Source organism: Armigeres subalbatus, chromosome 1, assembly GCF_024139115.2.
Source record: "Armigeres subalbatus isolate Guangzhou_Male chromosome 1, GZ_Asu_2, whole genome shotgun sequence".
In the NCBI taxonomy this organism is placed as follows: Eukaryota; Metazoa; Arthropoda; class Insecta; order Diptera; family Culicidae; genus Armigeres; species Armigeres subalbatus.
Genome location: NC_085139.1, coordinates 241,017,251 through 241,038,438, shown reverse-complemented (window position 1 = coordinate 241,038,438; position 21,188 = coordinate 241,017,251). Strand labels below are relative to the sequence as shown.

Here is a 21,188-nt window from a genome sequence, read left to right as displayed (position 1 = left end):
ACGGAATTTTCTTTCAAATGACCTATTCGGCTTATCGTCTTTTTTTTGGGAAAATGATCAATTGAGCCGAACGACACTTTTCAAAGAAGGCCAAACGGCTTTTTCTACCAAATGACAATTCTTATAAGATACCAAACGGTCCATATTTGGTCAAACGACTTTTTCAGCCGAACGGCATTTTCAGCCATATGACCTGTTTTGGCCTTTTACAAGTCCGGCCAAATTTTCCTTTAGCTTTCAGCCAAACAACATTTTTGGTCAAACCAGTTTTGACCTGATAACCGTTTCCGTTAAACTTTAGTTTTGCTATATGGTACTTGGCTAGATGTTTTTTGGCCTAAGGGCCAGTATGGAATTAAAAATAGAGAGGCTACGGAATTTTGTTCAATGGTCAATTGACAAAAAGTCTATTTCGCCAAACGAGTGGCCATTTTTGACCATATTACCCTTCCAGTCCGAGGTTCAATAATTGATATCTGGCCGTATGACCCGTTGGACTAAATGACATTTTCGGCCACGGAGGCGAGCCAGCCTGGGGCTGCAAGTCTCCCTAATAAAGCTAATAATAAAAACATTTTCGGCCAAATGGACCATTCTGTCAAAAAACCATTTCGGCTAAACGGCATTATTGGCCAACGATCGTTTCAGTCAGATGACCTGCTAGGACATAAGGCTCCTTCGGCCAAATTACCAGTTCGGCCGTCTGTCGCTTTCGGTCAATGGAATTTCCCATGAATTTCTTATCGAAAGAACTTTCTGAAGAGATAAAAAAAAAAATCCTTCAACATTCCGAGCATTTTTGTTGTTTTAAAGTTGGCTATGTCAAACTAGCCGTCTATTGGTGAACTTATCCCTGCGAAAAATTACTCTAATAAAGGATAAAAAACTAGCCGTCTTAAATAATCTAGATTGAGGAAGTCAACGTTAAAGCGTCCATTCTATCAGTCACAATTTTCTAAAGAATACTTAACAGAAACTCAAAAAGAACTTTCCGTGGATATTCTGAATATTTGATTTTCCTGTAGGAATTTTGAACAACTTCCCGTGAAAACTCTGAAGAGATTCTCATGTAAATTCCAAACAATTTTCCTTGGTAAACCCTAAGAGCTACTCTTGGTAATTCCAAAGAGTTCTCGAAACTTAAAAGTAGTTCCCGTGAAAAATCTGAGTAAAAATTCCAAATGAATATTCTGGAAAAACTTGAAGAATTTTCTAAGAAAGTTCATTCATTTTTTGAGGCAAAGAACAAAAGATTCTCCCGTTAATGTTTTGAAAATATTCAAAAGGACCAATTCAGCCGAGCGACACTTTCGACCGAATGTCCATTTTGGCCAAAAAGCATATTTGGCTATTAAGCTATTCGGCCAACCGATTTTTTCAGCCAAAGGAACTATTCGACCAAATGACATTCTCGGCCAAATAACATATTTTGATTTTGACATCAAATTGATACATAATTTGTTTACAAATATGAATCATCATGATTGATTACATAATTTGATCTCATTTTGCTGTAAATTACTAAAACTGTCAACCATTCCACCGGTTCGTTCAACTTTTAGTTAAAATTTGACAGTTCAATGGTTATTTCTCCGTGGTTAAAAATAATTCTGCTCCGGAGCATGGTAAGATTTGACAGTTCGATAGTTAAACTTTGTTAGCGAGAAAATTGGCGCCAAATCCATTTTGTTTCAAATAACTACCAATCTATCAAAACTCAAATGGGTCGGCTTCGGGGTGAAATTTTAACCACGATGGGGAAATAACCATCGAACTGTCAAATTTTAACTAAAAGTTAAACGAATCGGTGGAATGGTTCACACTTAAATTGAATGCTATGACATCAAACTGTGTACTTATTTTGTTATCGGAAACCAATATCAAAATTAGTTTTCAATTTGCTCTTATCGACAGCAGGAATAGTTTTTATTTGATGTCACAGTAAGATTTTTCTGCTATACGTTTTGTTATTTTAACTGTTAAAACGACCAAAATGATATCAAATTAAGTGAACATAATCGATGATTTCACAAAATTAAAACAATGTTATCGATTTGCTCTCAAGCTTTGCTCGGGTAGGCTTCTACCAAATAGTATTTTCGGTTAAACAACATATTCAGCCAAACAACTTTCAGCCTTGTGGTCTTCAGCCAAATGGATTTCTGTCGAACGACTCTGCCATTCAAAAATCCAATTTCAATGAGATTTTTTTTTTAATTTCAACGGGAAATCTTTCGCAATTTTCACACAAAAATTTTGCTTGGTTTTTACGGAGAGCTTTTTGAAATTTGAACAAGAAATTGTATGGAATTTTCATGGAAATCATTGGTATCTTCACGGAACATTCTCTGAAGTTTCAACGTGATGTTGTAGAGATCTGAAATTCGGAAATTCTACTGAGTCTTCGGAATATCCACTGAAAATTTTGCGACCTTCTTCAAATTTGAATCGGCGTAAAATGTCGACGGCGGCGGACTGCCAAAAACTGTCGGCGGCGGCGGCGTGGCGCGGCAGCGCACACCAGGGGGAGAAGGCGGAGCACTGAATCCCTACCCCAACATGTGCGACATCTGGATTTGGTTCTAAACTGTAAACAACAGTGTTAATTCTCTACCACCTTTTTGTTATGGCGAGGCAATTTTTATGCACACTTTTGTTTTCGATATTTTATCAAAATTAAACACTCAATCATGCAGCAATATAACGATGTGGGATGCTTGAGATACCTGCTTGATTATAGGAACTCGAAAAAGAATTTATTTGCAGTAACTAACCGAATATAAAAATGTTCACATTAACGATTGCGCCCTAACACCGGTTCTAAGCTTCGATGCAGAGTACACGAGCTTTGTTCGCCATTGACAGGCGTATGAGGCCCTTGGCGCACACCTCTAACCCTGACTGAAAAGAATAATATAACCAGGGGTCTGCGAAGCGGCCATGTTTTTGATACCAGCATCAAAATCATCGATTAATTTAACACGAAGACGTAATTATAGTCATCGAAAATCTCCCATTGAAAATATGTTTCAAATATCGTAATATTTTGGCGAAGTAGAGCGCTTGGTGCCGATCGAAATATGAACATTTATTGAAGGCATCAATATTCTTGTTCAAACACACCTCGCATTCATACTTTACCACAAGTTCTCGAATAATGGTGAAAAATATTTACGTCCATTTGGTAAAAATCAGTTCGGAATAATGGTTTGTTTACAAAATAGAATTGTCAGTGGGAAACCCAAATTCAATAGAACAATGGGAAACTCAAAGATGTTGGCTATTGTCAAACGTAGTGGGTAGGATTGGGGGTGCCAGCCAAAGACTGTTAGTAGCAATTGCAAAAAAAGCAAAATGCAAGACAAAAACTATACCGTTCTGGTTGCCGTCACCGCTCCCTAAAAACTAATAAGCTTCCATGTGAATTCTGTTGTAAGTAAAGTAATAGGAATTTTCATCATTATATTAATACATTCTCCAACCAAACCCTTCAAACCATTAGGTTCTGCAGCATGACGTCACGAATGAATTCGGTCCTCGTCAAATGAACTTTTTTGACAGTTCAGTAGTACTTTCAACTGACTCCGACAAGAACTCCGACAAGGGTCGACCCGAATAAAAAATATTATAGAAAAACAATACAATTTATTGTAACATCCCTATAAAACACAATAAATTTACAATAGATTTAATTGTAGATGAAATAATAGAAATACATTAGAATGTATTGTTATGAACCATTCATTAAATTATAAATGAAGTTTTCGCATTAGAACGTACGGGTTGTTAAGTATCGTAACTATACAAAATCTGAGTTTTTTTCATACACTTTTTTTGTCAAACAATAGAGTGTATCGTAAACATATTGTTGAAATACCCGAAGAAAACCGTTCAAATTACATTAGACTGAATTGTATTTTTATAGTAAAACAATACGATATTGGATTTCCTAATTATGACGGCTTTACCGTTCAACATTAAAATTTTAAGAAAAATATAGCATATTTGCGGCAATGGGATAAATATTATTATATTGGTTATATGCAATTTGAACAAAATTTTCAGAAGTTATCAATGATTAAAATGTATGCACTAAATGTTATAAAAACAATTGGAAGTATTGTTACATTAGAGAACGTCATATCCACGATGTTGATACAATATGGACAACCATCAAGAAACTATATATCCTATTGTATACCGTAGAGCGTATGGTAATTCAATTGTTTACACTGTTGAGCCTATGGTACACTTTTATCCGGGGAGTTCATGATTGGTTGGCTGCCCCCGAGCCCAGCAAGAAGTATTACTAATATGTCACTAGATTGAGGTTACGTACAGACGCTACAGAACCTAATTTAAACTATAGACACTCTAGGTTCCATAGACGAGCTGAGGCGAAGGCGAGTGTAGCCAAACGAACTGTCAGTTAGTGTAGCCAAACGAGCATGACGTCACGATTGCAATCCAAGCAACGGAGCGTGTGACGTCAAATTCACGTGGTACACTGTGAAAAAGTGGAAAAACACACTTAATCGAAATGACCCAACCGTTCCTCCGCTCGTCTATGGAACCTATAGTGTATATAATTCAAACCACACATTCTCGTTGTCGCCATTGTCGTCTGAGAATGATTCAGCACAAAACACAGATTAGAATTTCGGCTCGGGAAATCAATATTCCCACCTTATTGCTGTTTTTGCATTCGAGGGGGTCAAACGCAAAGTGACGAAAAGCTAGTTTTGAGGAAAATGTGTGCAAAGTTTTTCAATATTTTTCTTAAACTTCACTCCGTGGTACAGTGGCGGGCCCCTATTTAATTGTCGGTCAAAACCTAATATTTGCTCAAATTATTCACCAAGGAACGCTAAATTCATTTTGAGGTTAGAACTGCTATCCAACATATACTATGCTACTCAAGTACTTCCGGAAGCGTTAAGGCCCGAAGCAGTAACAGCGTCCTCATTCTAACATTGAAACAGTCAATTTCCAGCTTTTGAGCAGCTAGGAGCAAATCACCATACTAACCAGACAAAAATAGATTTTAATACATGATACCAGATCGTTCCGAATCTTTCCCGCAAAAAGTTTAGTCAATTTTTATTTGCCTTACAAATTTGTTAGGAAGACGCTATACAGTATTGACTTCAACAATATTATTCCGAATAAATTCTTGGAGGAATTCAAAGAGAAAGACAATTTCGGAAATTCCTTCATTTCTTCATTCCCTTGCCAAAGAAATTCTCGAAGAAAATTCTGGAGGAATTTGTAAAATAATTTTCAGACAAATTTTTAAAGGAATTTTCAAAAGAATTATTCAAGGAATTTTTGAGGGGATTTCTAGATTTATTTGCAGAGGACTTTTGAAGAAATTCCTAGATTAGAGAAAAGAAATTTACGATGGATGCAGATATTTTGTACCGAAAGAATGCTCTAATTAAATTCCGAAGGCATAACAAAAAAATCTCCGAAGATCTAAAGGAATTTCTGTAAGAATTGCTAAGAAATATTCCGGAGGAATGACCGAAGAAACATCTTGAAGAATTTTCGAAAGAATCTCTGGAGGAAGTTCTGAAGAAATTCCTGAGAAAAATTTTGAAGGAATTTTATTTCTAGAGTATCCAAAAGGAGTTCTTGAGAAAATACTTGAATACTTAATATTTTTAAAAATAGAAACTCCAAAGAAATTTCTAAATCGATTTCCGAATGTATTCCTGAAACAATTTCCGTAGGTGCTGTAGGTACTGAAGAAATTCTTACAAGAATTCGTAATTCGTTACGATTACGTACGGATTTGGTACGGATGAGTTTGGCAAAAATATCTCTCTTTTATTGGATTTTGAGACTGTGGCGAAAAGACGAAAATGCCTGCTTTACTGCCTTAATAGAAAACGTTTGAATTCTCGAATATTTCAACAAAGGGTCAGAAACTACGATAGCATAGAACCCGAATGCTCTGGCGAAGGAATGCAAAATAACGTGATAAAAATGAACATTTTTTTTTTATTTCTGGCTATCTTTTTCGGATCCTATTATTATCAGTATCGTATTCCACATTCCTATTATTGACCACGATAAAAACAAAGCTTTGTGGTGAATTTTCTTTGTTAATGCGCAATTGCTAAAATTTTGATTCACTGGTATTGAAAAACGTAGGCGGCAACTGATGCTAAAAAACTGTCGATGCCGGGGCACTAGCTTCAAAAACACAACACCAGTAATAGGACAAGTTTTAGAACCCATACCGATTCCATATTGCAACTTTCAGCAAAGTTCTAGATTTTAATAACAAATCACCAAGGTCTTCCAATCCAGCCACTACTCTATCCACCTCGATCAACACCGTTTTCTTCTATGCATAGACACGACACGATTGTTGAATAACGCGCGCAGTTCGATGGCAGGGGACGGGTGCCACATTCTGGAACGGAAACTATGTGTGCCCAAAAGCTGCAATTGCAGCTGCTGCAGCACAATCCCAAACAACTATCAAACTGTGTCTGTGTCGAAAGAAGTTTGCCGAGAACGAAACAGCTGCCACCACCGCCGTCACAGTACAAACGTATCTTAGTTTAGCGCTATAGCATTTCGGTAGATTGAGATTTGTGAATGCTGCTGGTTCACAAAAGCATGGAAAATTGCACACTACTGTGAAGTTGTTTGTAGCAATTTGATGCTGTTGAATGCATGTTTCAGCCCGCTTATTTATGGGTGGTGTGCGGCCACAGCAATCCAAACTTTTCCTCTCAAGCAAGAGTGATGAAAAGTACAAGTGCCTCTTTAGTCGGGGAAAATGGAATGGCTTTCCCATTCACATGGGAACAATTTCCAGCAAAATCAAACTTGCACGACCGTCATTTACATGCTCCCTACGGGGGCTCCTTTCCAGCTTGGCTCGAATCAAATGTCACCTCCGGCCCCCGTCCGAGGAACACTCGATTTGCTGCAAAGAGGATCGTTTTGCTTCAGGCGAGATAAATAATGAAACGAGTCCGTAGCGGCCACCATCAACTATCATAATGCCAATGAATTATGGATGGCGAAAGACGAACGGAAGGTGAAGTGACAAGAAAGGTGCAAGTCAGGCGGCAAGTCAATCGACCGTAAAGGGCTTTTGAGGGTATTTTATTTTTCTATGCGACGATATTGACACCGAGTGTGAAAAAAAAAAAACTTTATTTTATCTCCGAATACTCAGTTCAAACAAAGTTAATTGTCTTTTTTTCGGGTATTTTCCGGGCCGACATGAGCAATCGTTTACAGTGTTTGAAAGCTCGATGTGCGTATGCACAGTATGTGAATAATTTGAATAAATAAATGTATTGAATGTTACTCAACTACGGAGGGCCTCCTTCAAAACGGTTATTAGGCCGAAAACTAGTTGTTCATATATAACTATTGGCCGAAGAAGTCATTTAGTCGAAAATTTAGTTTGGCCGAAAAAGGCATTTGGCAGAAATTGTTCTTTCTTAGGCGATTCACAATCATTGAGAGAACGCATAGATGGCGTCTGTTTTTCACTTGTCGGTACAGCGAGTGGCCATTGTATTGTCAACAGCAAGTGAAAATTTCGCGCAAGATTGAGATTATCGTTAGGTTATTGTTATTGGTTGTACAGGCGAGGCATTATTATTATTAAACCGATCCTATTGAGGACAGAAGAGAATTAATTTGACAATAAATGCCTCCAAAGTGACAGAAAGGTAAGGAAATTAAATGGCAAAGATGGTTTCGGTGGCGATGTCAGAGACATCCGTGATGGCCGTCAGTGGTGGTTACTGTAGAAAAGTTATTCCCCACGGTATGTAGCCTCTCAACGGTGGATTACGGGCCGTTTGGCCGGACAGACCATTAGGCCAAAAGTCATTTGGCCGAATAAGTCATTTGGGCGAATAGGGCATTTGACCGAAGAAAACATTTGGCTGAAAAAGTCAATTAGCCGAATAGGTCATTTGTCTGAAGAGGTCATTTGGCCGAATAGGTCGTTTGGCCGAATAGGTCATTTGGCTGAAAAGGTCATTCAAACGAATAGGCTATTTGGCCGAAAAGATCATTTGGTCTGAAAAGTAATTTGGCAGAATATGTCATTTGGCCAAATATATCATTTGGCCGAATAGGTCATTTGGCCAAGCAGAAAAGGTCATTTGGCCGAATAGGTCATTTGGTCGAAAAGATCATTTGGCCAAATAGATCATTTAGCCGAAAAGGTCATTTAGACGAAAAGGCCATTTGGCCGAAAAGATCATTTGGCTGAAAAGTCATTTGGCAGAATAGGTCATTTGGCCGAATATGTTATTTGGCCGAATATATCATTTGGCCAAATACGTCATTTGGCCAAATAGGTCATTGGGCCAAATAGGTCATATGGTCGAATGGGTCGCTTGGCCGAATAGGTCATTTGGCCGAATAGGTCATTTGGCCGAACAGGTCATTTGGTGGAGTAGATCATTTGGCCGAAAAGGTCATTTGGCCGAAAAGGTCATTTAGATCAATAGGCCATTTGGCCGAAAAGATCATTTGACTAAAAAGTCATTTGGCCGAATAGGCCATTTGGCCGAAAAGATCATTTGGCCGAAAAGGTCGTTTGGCCGAAAAGGTCATGTAGACGAATAGGCCATTTGACCGGAAAGATCATTTGGCTGAAAAGTCATTTGGCTGAATAGTCATTTGGCCGAAAAGGTCATTCGGCCGAATAGATCATAAGTTGGTAGTTAGACGTCACACTACTCACTTTTCACCCCTTATTTCTCACATCTCACTGATAAAAGTGAGAAGTGAGATGTCTCACTATTCACTTCTTACTTCTCACTTTTCATAGTGAATAGTGAGAGATAATGAGTAAAAAGTGAGATATCTCACTTCTCACTTCTCATTTTTCAATTCTCAGTGTAAAAAAGTGAGAAGGGAGTAGTGAGACGTCCCACTTCTCACTACTCATTTTTCACAGTGAGAAGTAGAAAATGAGGAGTGAGAAGTGAGACGTCTCACTTCTTAATCCTCATTTCTACTCTCTTTTCACAGTGAGAAGTGGGAAATAAGTAGTGAGAAGTGAGACGTCTCACTTTTTGCACCGCATTTCTCACTTTTCAAATAACCTGTTCGGCCAAATCCAAATGACCTGTTCGGCCAAATTACCTATTCGGCCAAATGTCCTATTCGGCCAAATAACCTTTTCGTCCAAATAACCTATTCGGTGAAATGACATATTAGACCAAATGACCTATTCGGCCGGATGACTTCTCGACCTAATGGCCAAATGGCTTTCAGCCGATTGGGTTTCGGTTAAACCCCCGTTGGGCTCGCTCCCGAACAGCATTAGGTCCAGGTAGTCGATGACGATTCCCACTCGAAAATATCCTTAACCAGACCGAGAATCGAACTAGCCATCTCCGGATTTGAAATCCTACGCTATTGCCCGCAACGCAAACCGGAGATCCTTTTAAGTAGTCTTGATAATTTACGAGAAAGGCAGAATCCTTACTTTATTTACGTTAATCTCAGTTGAACTACCAATTGCCGATAATTCTGCATTTCAGTCGCAGTGTATGTGTAGAAAAAAAGAAATTAAGTGGATTTTCATCACTTTTCCAGCTGCAATGGCGCTGATATTGCTCTTCAGTATATTATAGGTATGTATAGACACTCTCCGCAACTGCCTAATTGAGCTAGCTCAACAGATTTTAGAATAAGCGCCCCGCATTCAACAGCAGACGTGCTCAACAATACTCGTACTTGGTGAAGAGCGTGTACTTAAATCTGCCATCTAAAAATATCTCCGACTGAGTGCAGCCTCGACGAGAGCCGCCTAAACCACAACCGGAGCATTTTCCTGAGGTTGAAATCAAATCATTTGGCGAACGCATGATAATAATGGAGTGCCATTTACAAACAAAAGTACCCCGCCGCTCTGCGTCCAGGTCAAAGTCACGAGCAATCATCGTTCCGTCGCTCCATCAGGCCCATAAAACTGAATTCGGTTCGGTCGGTACTCCAAGCCCATGCACGTGGTGCGTTTTCTCCATTCAATCATATTAAAACCTAAAATAAGCCGCCACCAGCCACACTGTCGTCGCACCGTCTAAATATTGTGGAATTTCATTAACATCGGAGGCTATTGTTTGTTGTGAACACGCAGTGAAGAGTATCATTTGACGTCTAAATTCGCTTCACCATTTATAATCAAACACGGCAAACGAAAGCTTCCATTAAATTATCGTCCCGTGTCGCTCGCAGCCGCCACCACCCCCTTCACCAACCACTCGGCGGCAATGAATATGAATTGGCAGTCAAGTGGAAAACAGAAGAAAAATATCGCCTCGCAGATAAACACGCATATTAATTATGGGAGTTAGATTTGTATACGAATCGCGCGACGACCGGCGAGTTTTCTCACCTCACCCTTTGATGAAAATGAAAATAATACACCACCCGGCTACGGCACCCATCGAGCTCCTGTAACGTCTATCTTCTAATGTTGTTGGGGGGTGTTTTTCATTATAGAGCTACAACGAAACTGATAGTGGAAAATATCAGCGCGCAAAACGATAGTGAAAAACGACTTACGGTTGTTGTCGTCGTCGTCATCGCGTTCCGAAACAATAGAATTGGTTTTTCCACCGTCTGCCATGACTGCGCGAAGTAGGTGATGGCTCGGGTGCTTTTGAGGGGGGTAAATGCATATTTCATGCGCAACCGCGTCGACGCCGATTGCGACGCGCGCGCGGCCCAACGTTCGAAGAAAGCGAAAGCGACGATCCGCTTCAAAGCGGCTGTACCGAGGGGTTTGAAGTTTGTTTTATTCAGTCACCCTAATCTGATTTTAATTATCGTTTGTTTACAATTCTGTTGCGTCTAAGGAGAAAATTAGGAGGATCGTATTTCAACAGGATAAGAAGGGAATGCTTATGTTCTGTTATTCACTTATTCTGATAATAATTCCGGGAGCAAGAGAGGCTCAAGTAAGTGGAAGAGAGGGTTGCTGAAACATCCTAAGTCTTAATCAAAGTGTTAATCCGAATACAGAGTACTTTGATAACCGACGCTAACACTGGTAAAACTTAGATCATATACAAGAAAACTTCATTAAACTATTGTCAAAGATAAGAAACGCTGAACGATAGTAGCTGGACGTTGAAACAGTAGACAAAGACAGGATATTTGGGGTGTCCATCACGGCTGGATAATCACGATATACTGTTATCCTAATATGCTTTTACAATCACCCTGGGATGCGTTTTGATTTCCTAAATGTAGTGGTGTTGTTCTGAGGTGGAGTGGAGGTGGAGTAACGTCGTCACATTCTAGCAGCTCTGGCAATAACATTGACAGGAACACTGCATTGTACAGGGATCCATGCGAAGGTCGCGATTGATGCATTTTTCGGCAGCTGACCTTAATGGATCGGAACGGGGAAAGGAAGGTTAGACCCTGGTTAATCGAGAACTCGGGAACCTTCATGATTATCTTGTTCGGGATCGGAAGCTGATTGTTAGTCTATTTGATGCCAGCTTTTGCGATTTTGCCGGTCAACATGACAGATCCTACAAAAGTTGGACAGCGGTGAATCGCACTAACGGCCACTTGGGGAAATACTCGTTTACGACCAAGGATATCGCCAGTGACGACCTGCAGCACATCGTCGGCGTACACGAAGACATTATTTTTTAACTTTGTTTATGTGATTTTTGTTTTAACAAAAACTGTCCCAACGTACTGGGTAAAAGTGGTAGACCCTGTCCGCTTATCCTTTACCAATTTGCTCACAACAAGTTTCATTCGACTGGAAATCCTGTCCCCTTGTTCCGCATTGAAAATTGGCCGGATCGCACTATGGGATTGTAAGTTATGGCTAAAATACTTTTTATTTTAACCAAAAAAAGCGTAAAAAAGTTCACTTTTTTGAGCACTTATCCGATTTGCTTGTTTATTTTATTTTATTTTGCTCATAACAAGTTGCATTAACTGTGAATCCTGTTCCCTTATTTCCGATTGAAAATGAGAGGACTATGCGCTTGGAAGTTATGGCCAAAAAACAGTTTCTTCAGACCACAAACGCATGAAAAGTTTATTTCACTTAGTGGGCACATATTCTCAACCAATTTGCTCACAACAAGATGCATTCGACTGGGATGCAAATGGGACTGAAACTTGTTGTATGGAAATAATCCTTCTCTAGAAAATCTGATTTAATTATGACGATAAATTATTGCTAAATAGTATAAGTATGCCGTTTTTTGCAAGTAATTTGATTTAATTTTCGCCAAACGTTTATATTTTTTGCTACCCCCGTGATTTAGTTTTCGCAACCCTTTTGGTGTCCTCTTCAAATGATAGTTTGGACGGATATTGAAATCATTAACGTCCGGAGCTTAGGCAACACAATATCTGTCACAATATCTGTCGAAGTAAAAATAAAAAGAAGACAACCGATGGTGTTAAAGGTGGCAAAATTTAATAATCTGCAATTTTCATTCTGAGAACTTTCAATGGAATTTCGCCAGTGGCGACATTTGAAATCACCAAATTTGCTGATATAGCATTCCGAGCCTCTTGAAAGGAGTCTTCCGAGCCTCTTGGAAGGAGGCTTCCGAGCCTCTTGAAAGGAGGCTTCCGGGCCTCTTGAAAGGAGGCTTCCGAGCCTCTTGGAAGGAGGCTTCCGGGCCTCTTGAAAGGAGGCTTCCGGGCCTCTTGAAAGGAGGCTTCCGGGCCTCTTGAAAGGAGGCTTCCGGGCCTCTTGAAAGGAGGCTTCCGGGCCTCTTGAAAGGAGGCTTCCGGGCCTCTTGAAAGGAGGCTTCCGAGCCTCTTGAAAGGAGGCTTCTGAGCCTCTTGAACGGATGCTTCCTGAGCCTCTTGAAGGGAGGCTTCCTGAGCCTCTTGAAAGGAGGCTTCCGAGCCTCTTGAAAGGAGACTTCTGAGCCTCTTGACAGGAGGCTCTGAGCCTCTTGACAGGAGGCTTCCAGGCCTCTTGACAGGAGGCTTCCAGGCCTCTTGACAGGAGGCTTCGAGCCTCTTGACAGGAGGCTTCCTGAGCCTCTTGACAGGAGGCTTCCTGAGCCTCTTGAAAGGAGGCTGAGCCTCTTGAAAGGAGGCTTCCAGGCCTCTTGAAAGGAGGCTTCTGAGCCTCTTGAAAGGAGGCTTCCGAGCCTCTTGAAAGGAGGCTCTGAGCCTCTTGAAAGGAGGCTTCTGAGCCTCTTGAAAGGAGGCTTCCAGCCTCTTGAAAGGAGGCTTCTGAGCCTCTTGAAAGGAGGCTTCCAGGCCTCTTGACAGGAGGCTTCTGAGCCTCTTGACAGGAGGCTTCCGAGCCTCTTGACAGGAGGCTTGAGCCTCTTGACAGGAGGCTTCTGAGCCTCTTGACAGGAGGCTTCCAGGCCTCTTGACAGGAGGCTTCTGAGCCTCTTGACAGGAGGCTTGAGCTCTTGACAGGAGGCTTCTGAGCCTCTTGACAGGAGGCTTCTGAGCCTCTTGACAGGAGGCTTGAGCCTCTTGACAGGAGGCTTCCTGAGCTCTTGACAGGAGGCTTCTGAGCCTCTTGACAGGAGGCTTCTGAGCCTCTTGACAGGAGGCTTCTGAGCCTCTTGACAGGAGGCTTCCGAGCCTCTTGACAGTAGGCTTCCGAGCCTCTTGACAGGAGGCTTCTGAGCCTCTTGACAGGAGGCTTTGAGCCTCTTGAAAGGAGGCTTCTGAGCCTCTTGAAAGGAGGCTTGAGCCTCTTGAAAGGAGGCTTGAGCCTCTTGAAAGGAGGCTTCCTGAGCCTCTTGAAAGGAGGCTTCCAGGCCTCTTGAAAGGAGGCTTCTGAGCCTCTTGAAAGGAGGCCTGAGCCTCTTGAAAGGAGGCTTCTGAGCCTCTTGAAAGGAGGCTCTGAGCCTCTTGAAAGGAGGCTTCTGAGCCTCTTGAAAGGAGGCTCTGAGCCTCTTGAAAGGAGGCTTCCAGCCTCTTGAAAGGAGGCTTCTGAGCCTCTTGAAAGGAGGCTTCTGAGCTCTTGAAAGGAGGCTTCTGAGCTCTTGAAAGGAGGCTTCTGAGCCTCTTGAAAGGAGGCTTCTGAGCCTCTTGAAAGGAGGCTTCCTGAGCCTCTTGAAAGGAGGCCTGAGCCTCTTGAAAGGAGGCTCTGAGCCTCTTGAAAGGAGGCTTCTGAGCCTCTTGAAAGGAGGCTTCCTGAGCCTCTTGAAAGGAGGCTTCTGAGCCTCTTGAAAGGAGGCTTCCTGAGCCTCTTGAAAGGAGGCCTGAGCTCTTGAAAGGAGGCTTCTGGAGCCTCTTGAAAGGAGGCCTGAGCCTCTTGAAAGGAGGCTCTGAGCCTCTTGAAAGGAGGCTTCTGAGCCTCTTGAAAGGAGGCTTCCGAGCCTCTTGAAAGGAGGCTGAGCCTCTTGAAAGGAGGCTTCCTGAGCCTCTTGAAAGGAGGCTTCTGAGCCTCTTGAAAGGAGGCTGAGCCTCTTGAAAGGAGGCTTCCGAGCCTCTTGGAAGGAAACTTCCGAGCCTCTTGGAAGGAGGAGTCTCTTGACAGGAGACTTCCGAGCCTCTTGACATGAGGCTTCCGAGCCTCTTGACATGAGGCTTCCGAGCCTCTTGACAGGAGGCTTCCGAGCTTCTTGACAGGAGGCTTCCGAGCCTCTTGATAGGAGGCTTCCGAGCCTCTTGACAGGAGGCTTCCGAGCCTCTTGACAGGAGGCTTCCGAGCCTCTTGACAGGAGGCTTCCGAGCCTCTTGAAAGGAGGCTTCCAGGCCTCTTGAAAGGAGGCTTCCTGAGCCTCTTGAAAGGAGGCTTCTGAGCCTCTTGAAAGGAGGCTTCCTGGCCTCTTGAAAGGAGGCTTCTGAGCCTCTTGAAAGGAGGCTTCCGAGCCTCTTGAAAGGAGGCTCTGAGCCTCTTGAAGGAGGCTCTGAGCCTCTTGAAAGGAGGCTTCCTGAGCCTCTTGAAAGGGGGGCTTCCTGAGCCTCTTGAAAGAAGGCTTCTGAGCCTCTTGAAAGGAGGCTTGAGCCTCTTGAAAGGAGGCTTCCGGAGCCTCTTGAAAGGAGGCCTGAGCCTCTTGAAAGGAGGCTTCCTGAGCCTCTTGAAAGGAGGTTTCCTGGCCTCTTGAAAGGAGGCTTGAGGCCTCTTGAAAGGAGGCTTCCTGAGCCTCTTGAAAGGAGGCTTCTGAGCCTCTTGAAAGGAGGCTTCTGAGCCTCTTGAAAGGAGGCCTGAGCCTCTTGAAAGGAGGCTTCCTGAGCCTCTTGAAAGGAGACTTCCGAGCCTCTTGAAAGGAGGCTTCTGAGCCTCTTGAAAGGAGGCTTGAGCCTCTTGAAAGGAGACTTCTGAGCCTCTTGAAAGGAGGCTTCCGAGCCTCTGGACAGGCGGCTTCGGAGCCCCTGGCGAGGAGGCTTGTGAGCCTCTTGACAGGAGGCCTGAGCCTCTTGACAGGAGGCTTCCGAGCCTCTTGACAGGAGGCTTCCAGCTCTTGACAGGAGGCTTCTGAGCCTCTTGATAGGAGGCTTCCAGGCCTCTTGACAGGAGGCTTCTGAGCCTCTTGACAGGAGGCTTCTGAGCTTGACAGGAGGCTTGAGCCTCTTGAAAGGAGGCTTCTGAGCCTCTTGAAGGAGGCTTCCAGGCCTCTTGAAAGGAGGCTTCGAGCCTCTTGAAAGGAGGCTTCCGGAGCCTCTTGAAAGGAGGCTTCTGAGCCTCTTGAAAGGAGGCTTCTGAGCCTCTTGAAAGGAGGCTTCTGAGCCTCTTGAAAGGAGGCTTCCAGGCCTCTTGAAAGGAGGCTTCCTGAGCCTCTTGAAAGGAGGCTTCCGAGCCTCTTGAAAGGAGGCTCTGAGCCTCTTGAAAGGAGGCTTCTGAGCCTCTTGAAAGGAGGCTGGAGCCTCTTGAAAGGAGGCTTCCAGGCCTCTTGAAAGGAGGCTTCCTGAGCCTCTTGAAAGGAGGCTTGAGCCTCTTGAAAGGAGGAGGCCTGAGCCTCTTGAAAGGAGGCTTCCAGCCTCTTGAAAGGAGGCTTCTGAGCCTCTTGAAAGGAGGCTTGAGCCTCTTGAAGGGAGGCTTCTGAGCTCTTGAAAGGAGGCTTCTGAGCCTCTTGAAGGAGACTTCTGAGCCTCTTGACAAGAGGCTTGAGCCTCTTGACAGGAGGCTTCTGAGCCTCTTGACAGGAGGCTTCCTGAGCCTCTTGACAGGAGGCTTCCTGAGCTCTTGAAAGGAGGCTTCTGAGCCTCTTGAAAGGAGGCTTCTGAGCCTCTTGAAAGGAGGCTTCCAGGCCTCTTGAAAGGAGGCTTCTGAGCCTCTTGAAGGGAGGCTTCCTGAGCCTCTTGAAAGGAGGCTTCCGAGCCTCTTGAAAGGAGACTTGAGGCCTCTTGACAAGAGGCTTCCTGAGCCTCTTGACAGGAGGCTTCTGAGCCTCTTGACAGGAGGCTTCCAGCCTCTTGACAGGAGGCTTCCAGGCCTCTTGACAGGAGGCTTCCTGAGCCTCTTGAAAGGAGGCTTCCTGAGCCTCTTGAAAGGAGGCTCTGAGCCTCTTGAAAGGAGGCTTCCAGGCCTCTTGAAAGGAGGCTTCTGAGCCTCTTGAAAGATGGCTTCTGAGCCTCTTGAAAGGAGGCTTCCGAGCCTCTTTAAAGGAGGCTTCCAGGCCTCTTGAAAGAAGGCTTCTGAGCCTCTTGAAAGGAGGCTTCCGAGCCTCTTGAAAGGAGGCTTCTGAGCCTCTTGAAAGGAGGCTTCCGAGCCTCTTGAAAGGAGGCTTCCGAGCCTCTTGAAAGGAGGCTTCCGAGCCTCTTGGAAGGAGGCTTCCGAGCCTCTTGAAAGGAGGCTTCCAAGCCTCTTGAAGGGAGGCTTCCGAGCCTCTTGAAAGGAGGCTTCCGAGCCTCTTGACAGGAGACTTCCAAGCCTCTTGACAGGAGGCTGCCAAGCCTCTTGACAGAGGGCTTTCAAGCCTCTTGAGAGGAGGCCTCCGCGCCTCTTGAGAGGAATTATCGCAGAGAACAAAATGGGAGAAAAGGAAGCAAATGTGCAAGTTCAACAAAACATAGAACCTGCATTCGAAACAGACAATCGTATTGCAATCAAGCCCGACGAGTAGTAATGCGGCCGGAGTATCTGGATGACTATATTATGCGTGCAGTACAAGACTGTTGAGGAAAATGGGATGTAGTGTCGGTGTTAGTAAGTAACTTGAGCTTTCAGAGATATTACTGTGGGATGGCACAAATACAGATGTACAAGAATACATCTGAAAGATAGAGAATAAAGAGAAATGTATAGGCAGTTGAGTGCAAACCGTAGAGCGAATTAAACGTGTTTTTCTTCTACAAGATCCGATATCACAAGATGTATTTCAAATCTACCGTTGAGCACGTGAACGATGTTCAAATGCGAAGTGTTACGTCTGTTTGTCTGTGCTATGAGCTATTATAAACTAAGGCTCTATCTCATTTGGAGAATTTAATTTAAAAGTGGCAGCTCGAACATTAAAAAATCATCCGGCAATAAGAATGGCTGGTGCTACCCAGTATTTCCAATGAGACATCGATAAAAAATGATTCGATATCTGTCAAAAGTAATCTTTCTTGTGCTTAAAACTTTCAACAAATATACATTTGCGTTTTATTATATCGTTTGTATTATACCCCTTTCTTTTATTTGAAAACAGTTTGGTTTTCTTAGTTTCACATAGCTCCCAGCTGACCTTGTCGAAATTATGGTAGACGAGCAGATGACTAACGACCCGGCTTGTGTAGCCTCGCCGTCACTAGATGTGGTTAACTTACAACCCTGGAAACACCGAAAGTCCGTGGATGGGACTTATACCCAGGTTGCGGTGCCCGGGTGACCCAAGCTGGATCTAGATCTGATGGTACAGCTTTCCATCTTTGAGCATGACGTTCCAGGGTGTTGTAGATCCTTTGCCTTCCGTAGGTGCGTGGTCATGGAAGCAGTCCATTGGTTTTCCCAATCCTGGCTGACGATCTTTCTGATCCAGGCTTTAACGTAAGCCGAAGGAGCCGACTTTGTGAAACGCTGACCTTCATGACCGACTCTAGCTAGAATGTCCGCAGTGACGTTCCCCGGCACTGCCCTAATCTGGAAAAGTGACGTAACAGCCATATTACAACATGCTTGTTTTCCATTTTCTGTTAAAGAGCTCGATGAGTAGTACTCGTTAACACCATTTTTGGAAATGGCGTATACGTCACTTTTTCAGATTACGGCAGGGCACCCCTCAGTGACCTGGGATCCAGGCGAAGGCTGTAGACTGTTTTTCGCAGACGAGGATGGCTTGGATCTATGGGTGTTTCGGGTGGTCGCTTGGTAGTGATGGTACTGGCGAAATCAGTCCGGTTTATCGGAGGGGATAGTAGCGACAACTAGTGGGGTCTAAGTGAAGTTAGCCCTCCACTTGATCCTTGCTGAAGGATTTTTCTTCAACTCATTCCAATTGTAAAACGTTATGAAAGAGTCTTATATCTTTATTTCTCGTCACTATATACGCTTGCCGGAATTACCGGACTCCAAAGCACCATCGACGAGATCATGGTGCATGCGGCTGATGGTGGAGCAAGTCTATTACATTGGTGCATCTTTCTCGCGCGACAAATGCTGGGAAAGCGTACCATTGGTTTTTCGCGTACTTGAAAGAATAAAAAGACGCGTGCTTAGGATCATTTTTGGCGGTGTGCACGAGGACGGTGTGTGTCGGTGAAGAAGAAATCACGAACTCGTTCAACGCTTAGTCGAACCAAGTATCCAGAAGGTTGCTAAAGCTGGGCAGGGCATGTTGCAAGAATGCTGGACAGCAACGACGCTGAGTCGTGTATTTAAATTGCTCCAAGGAGGCACTAGTGTGCAGTATTATGAAAAATTAAAGGACAAAGAGTGTTCCGAAAATATTTCCACTAGGAGCCGTTATTATTTTTTTTATTGATGTTTATTTGTAGCAAAATTAAAGAGCTGCTTTGGCTGTCTAACAAGTTGGCCAACTATCGAAATTAAATGGCATAAATTAAATGCAATTGTTAGTTACTTGGTAGATTTAAAAATTCAACCGTCGGTTGAAGTTTGACTGAAATCGACATCATCTAATTTTGGCCCAACAATCGCATCGAAAAGGTTGCAACTGAAGTGCCGAATTACAAAATCGCTAGAATTGCCCAATCCAATTTACCGGCCTTCCATTACCGATCCATTGAAAAAGCGGATCCAATTCCATCGCTTGCTTGCCGAAACAATTGCCAAAACAATTCGTCACATAGAACAATCCAATATCCACGAGAAGAGAGATAGAAACGAAAAAAAAATTCAACAACGGGTCTCCATTCAACCTTGAAGTGACTCAACTTACCTCGCCGTGGTGGCTCCGAAACAATTCACCGGATTGCGCCAGCGTTGGCAGCAGCAGCTACTGTTGATCGATCAATCGTGATGGTTTCCCCCCACGCCAAAATCGATTCGTTTGCAACACTGCTGAATACTGTTATGCTCTATTGTTGCTGATTTGCTGCTAGTTCGAATCACCCTCTGCCGCCGCCACCGCCGCTAGAAACGTAAGTGTCAATGACAGCAACGATTTGGACGCGAACCCAAACAAACGATGTTGCAATGGTGGGTGTTTGTTGCTGAAAATGGTCGGTACTAAATCACCAGTCTGGACTCGTTCGATTTATGCAATTTCACTCGCGTGGTCTTTCAGCATTTATTTAATTTAATTTATTGCAACTGCCACTATTAGTAGTTGGTTACTGCTTTTAATTAATACTACTTTCGTTGGTACACATCACGCTTTTTGTTTTACTCGCAATAGTAAACAACAACGTGCCGTACCAGGCTTTCTTCTTTGCTTCTCCGTGTGGCGGCAAGTGAAAGAGATGAGAATAATCGATTTTTTGCTATGCTTTATTACAAGAGCTCACAATCCCAGTTGGTTCACTGATTTTCTTCAAATTTATCGTACGAAAGTGATACTTTTATTTTTGCCTTTTTCTGATAATCGTACTTCCACTAACCATTCAGGTAAACATAAACAACAGTGACGACGCTTTATTCTCCGCAATAGATTCCAAATGTCAATAAACTCAAGTTGCAACGGAGCATAAATTCTATATGCCTTTCTCCTTTATTTCGCACGCTCTCACACATTCGCTCAGAACCAGTTTTTGCACTGCGATTGATGGTCGTAAAGCGCAGATACTGTAAAACAGTTACAGCGTTTCAAAACACCACTTTTTTATTATAGGTTTCTTGGACTAAACTGCGTACCTTCCAGCCCAATTTCCGGTGCTACTCCATTGGATCTCCATACTTTGGATCGAGGTGAATCATCACGTCCATACACACTCGATTGTTTGTTATTCGATACATACGCTTTGCGGGAGTACTATCTTCGTTCCGCAGAAAAATATTGCCACTTGATACACTTGAAAAAAATCCCACACGGTCACACAAACTAATTAAACTAATCGATTCGCGAGCCACTCAAACAGTACAGTTTCCTGCAATCGTCTCTGGAATAATGCGCGTTTAAAACGCAATAAGCACCTCACTGATCTCCAACTATCCCACGGGACCGGAGATGAACAGGAATTTTCAACTCTGACTAAAGCAAACAGATAAACCGCGGAGCGTCGACAGCGAAACACATCCGAACCCGAGCGAGCGCAGGTATCGTTTGAATGGATGGATAGCGTTCGCTCTTCGCTAAATGGCTTTGTTGTTGAATGAATCGAATGCAATACGTTCTTTCACACTCGCTCTCGTCTCTCGTCTTCGCGAAACGTGTGTGAGAGCGCTAGAATGCAATGTTTATTTGCTCTCTTCGTGGCGATTGTTGACAGACTGGCGTCCGGCATTGATTCAGGTGCCGCTGGTGATGTTTGGTATCTGACAATTCGTGAGTGCGGTGAGCGAGTGAGAAACACCTGAGTGAGTTCGAGATGAGGGTGGAGTAGGGTAACGAACGGTTTTTCGTCTTGACGACTGACATAATCATACATATAGATAGTACACGCAAAAGTACAAAAGTACACGTTGCGGTCGAAACTACCATTCCGAGGGTTAATTTAAGAATACGCACCGACGATTTTCAGCAGTCAACAAACTCGTTTGATTTTACCATGCGCGCAATAAAAATCAACTGTGGTCCTGGTGGAATGTTGTTACATGAACTGAATCAGTGGTGAATTTGTACGAATGCATGGTTAATTTAACTGAAAATTTGTGGTTGTTTTAAAAACATGGCGTAGTCTAC

General features: G+C 43.3%; 1 protein-coding gene across 3 annotated transcripts in view; it reads right to left on the bottom strand.

The window, feature by feature from the left end:
* Nucleotides 1-20,628, bottom strand: part of LOC134206095 (uncharacterized) — a 175,001-nt gene extending 154,373 nt beyond the window's left edge. For all 3 annotated transcript variants that reach the window (XM_062681791.1, XM_062681792.1, XM_062681793.1), the window contains exon 1: nucleotides 19,287-20,628. The gene's annotated coding sequence lies outside the window, so the exon portion shown is untranslated. The remainder of the gene's footprint in view (nucleotides 1-19,286) is intronic.
* Between the last annotated feature and the right edge of the window lie 560 nt (nucleotides 20,629-21,188).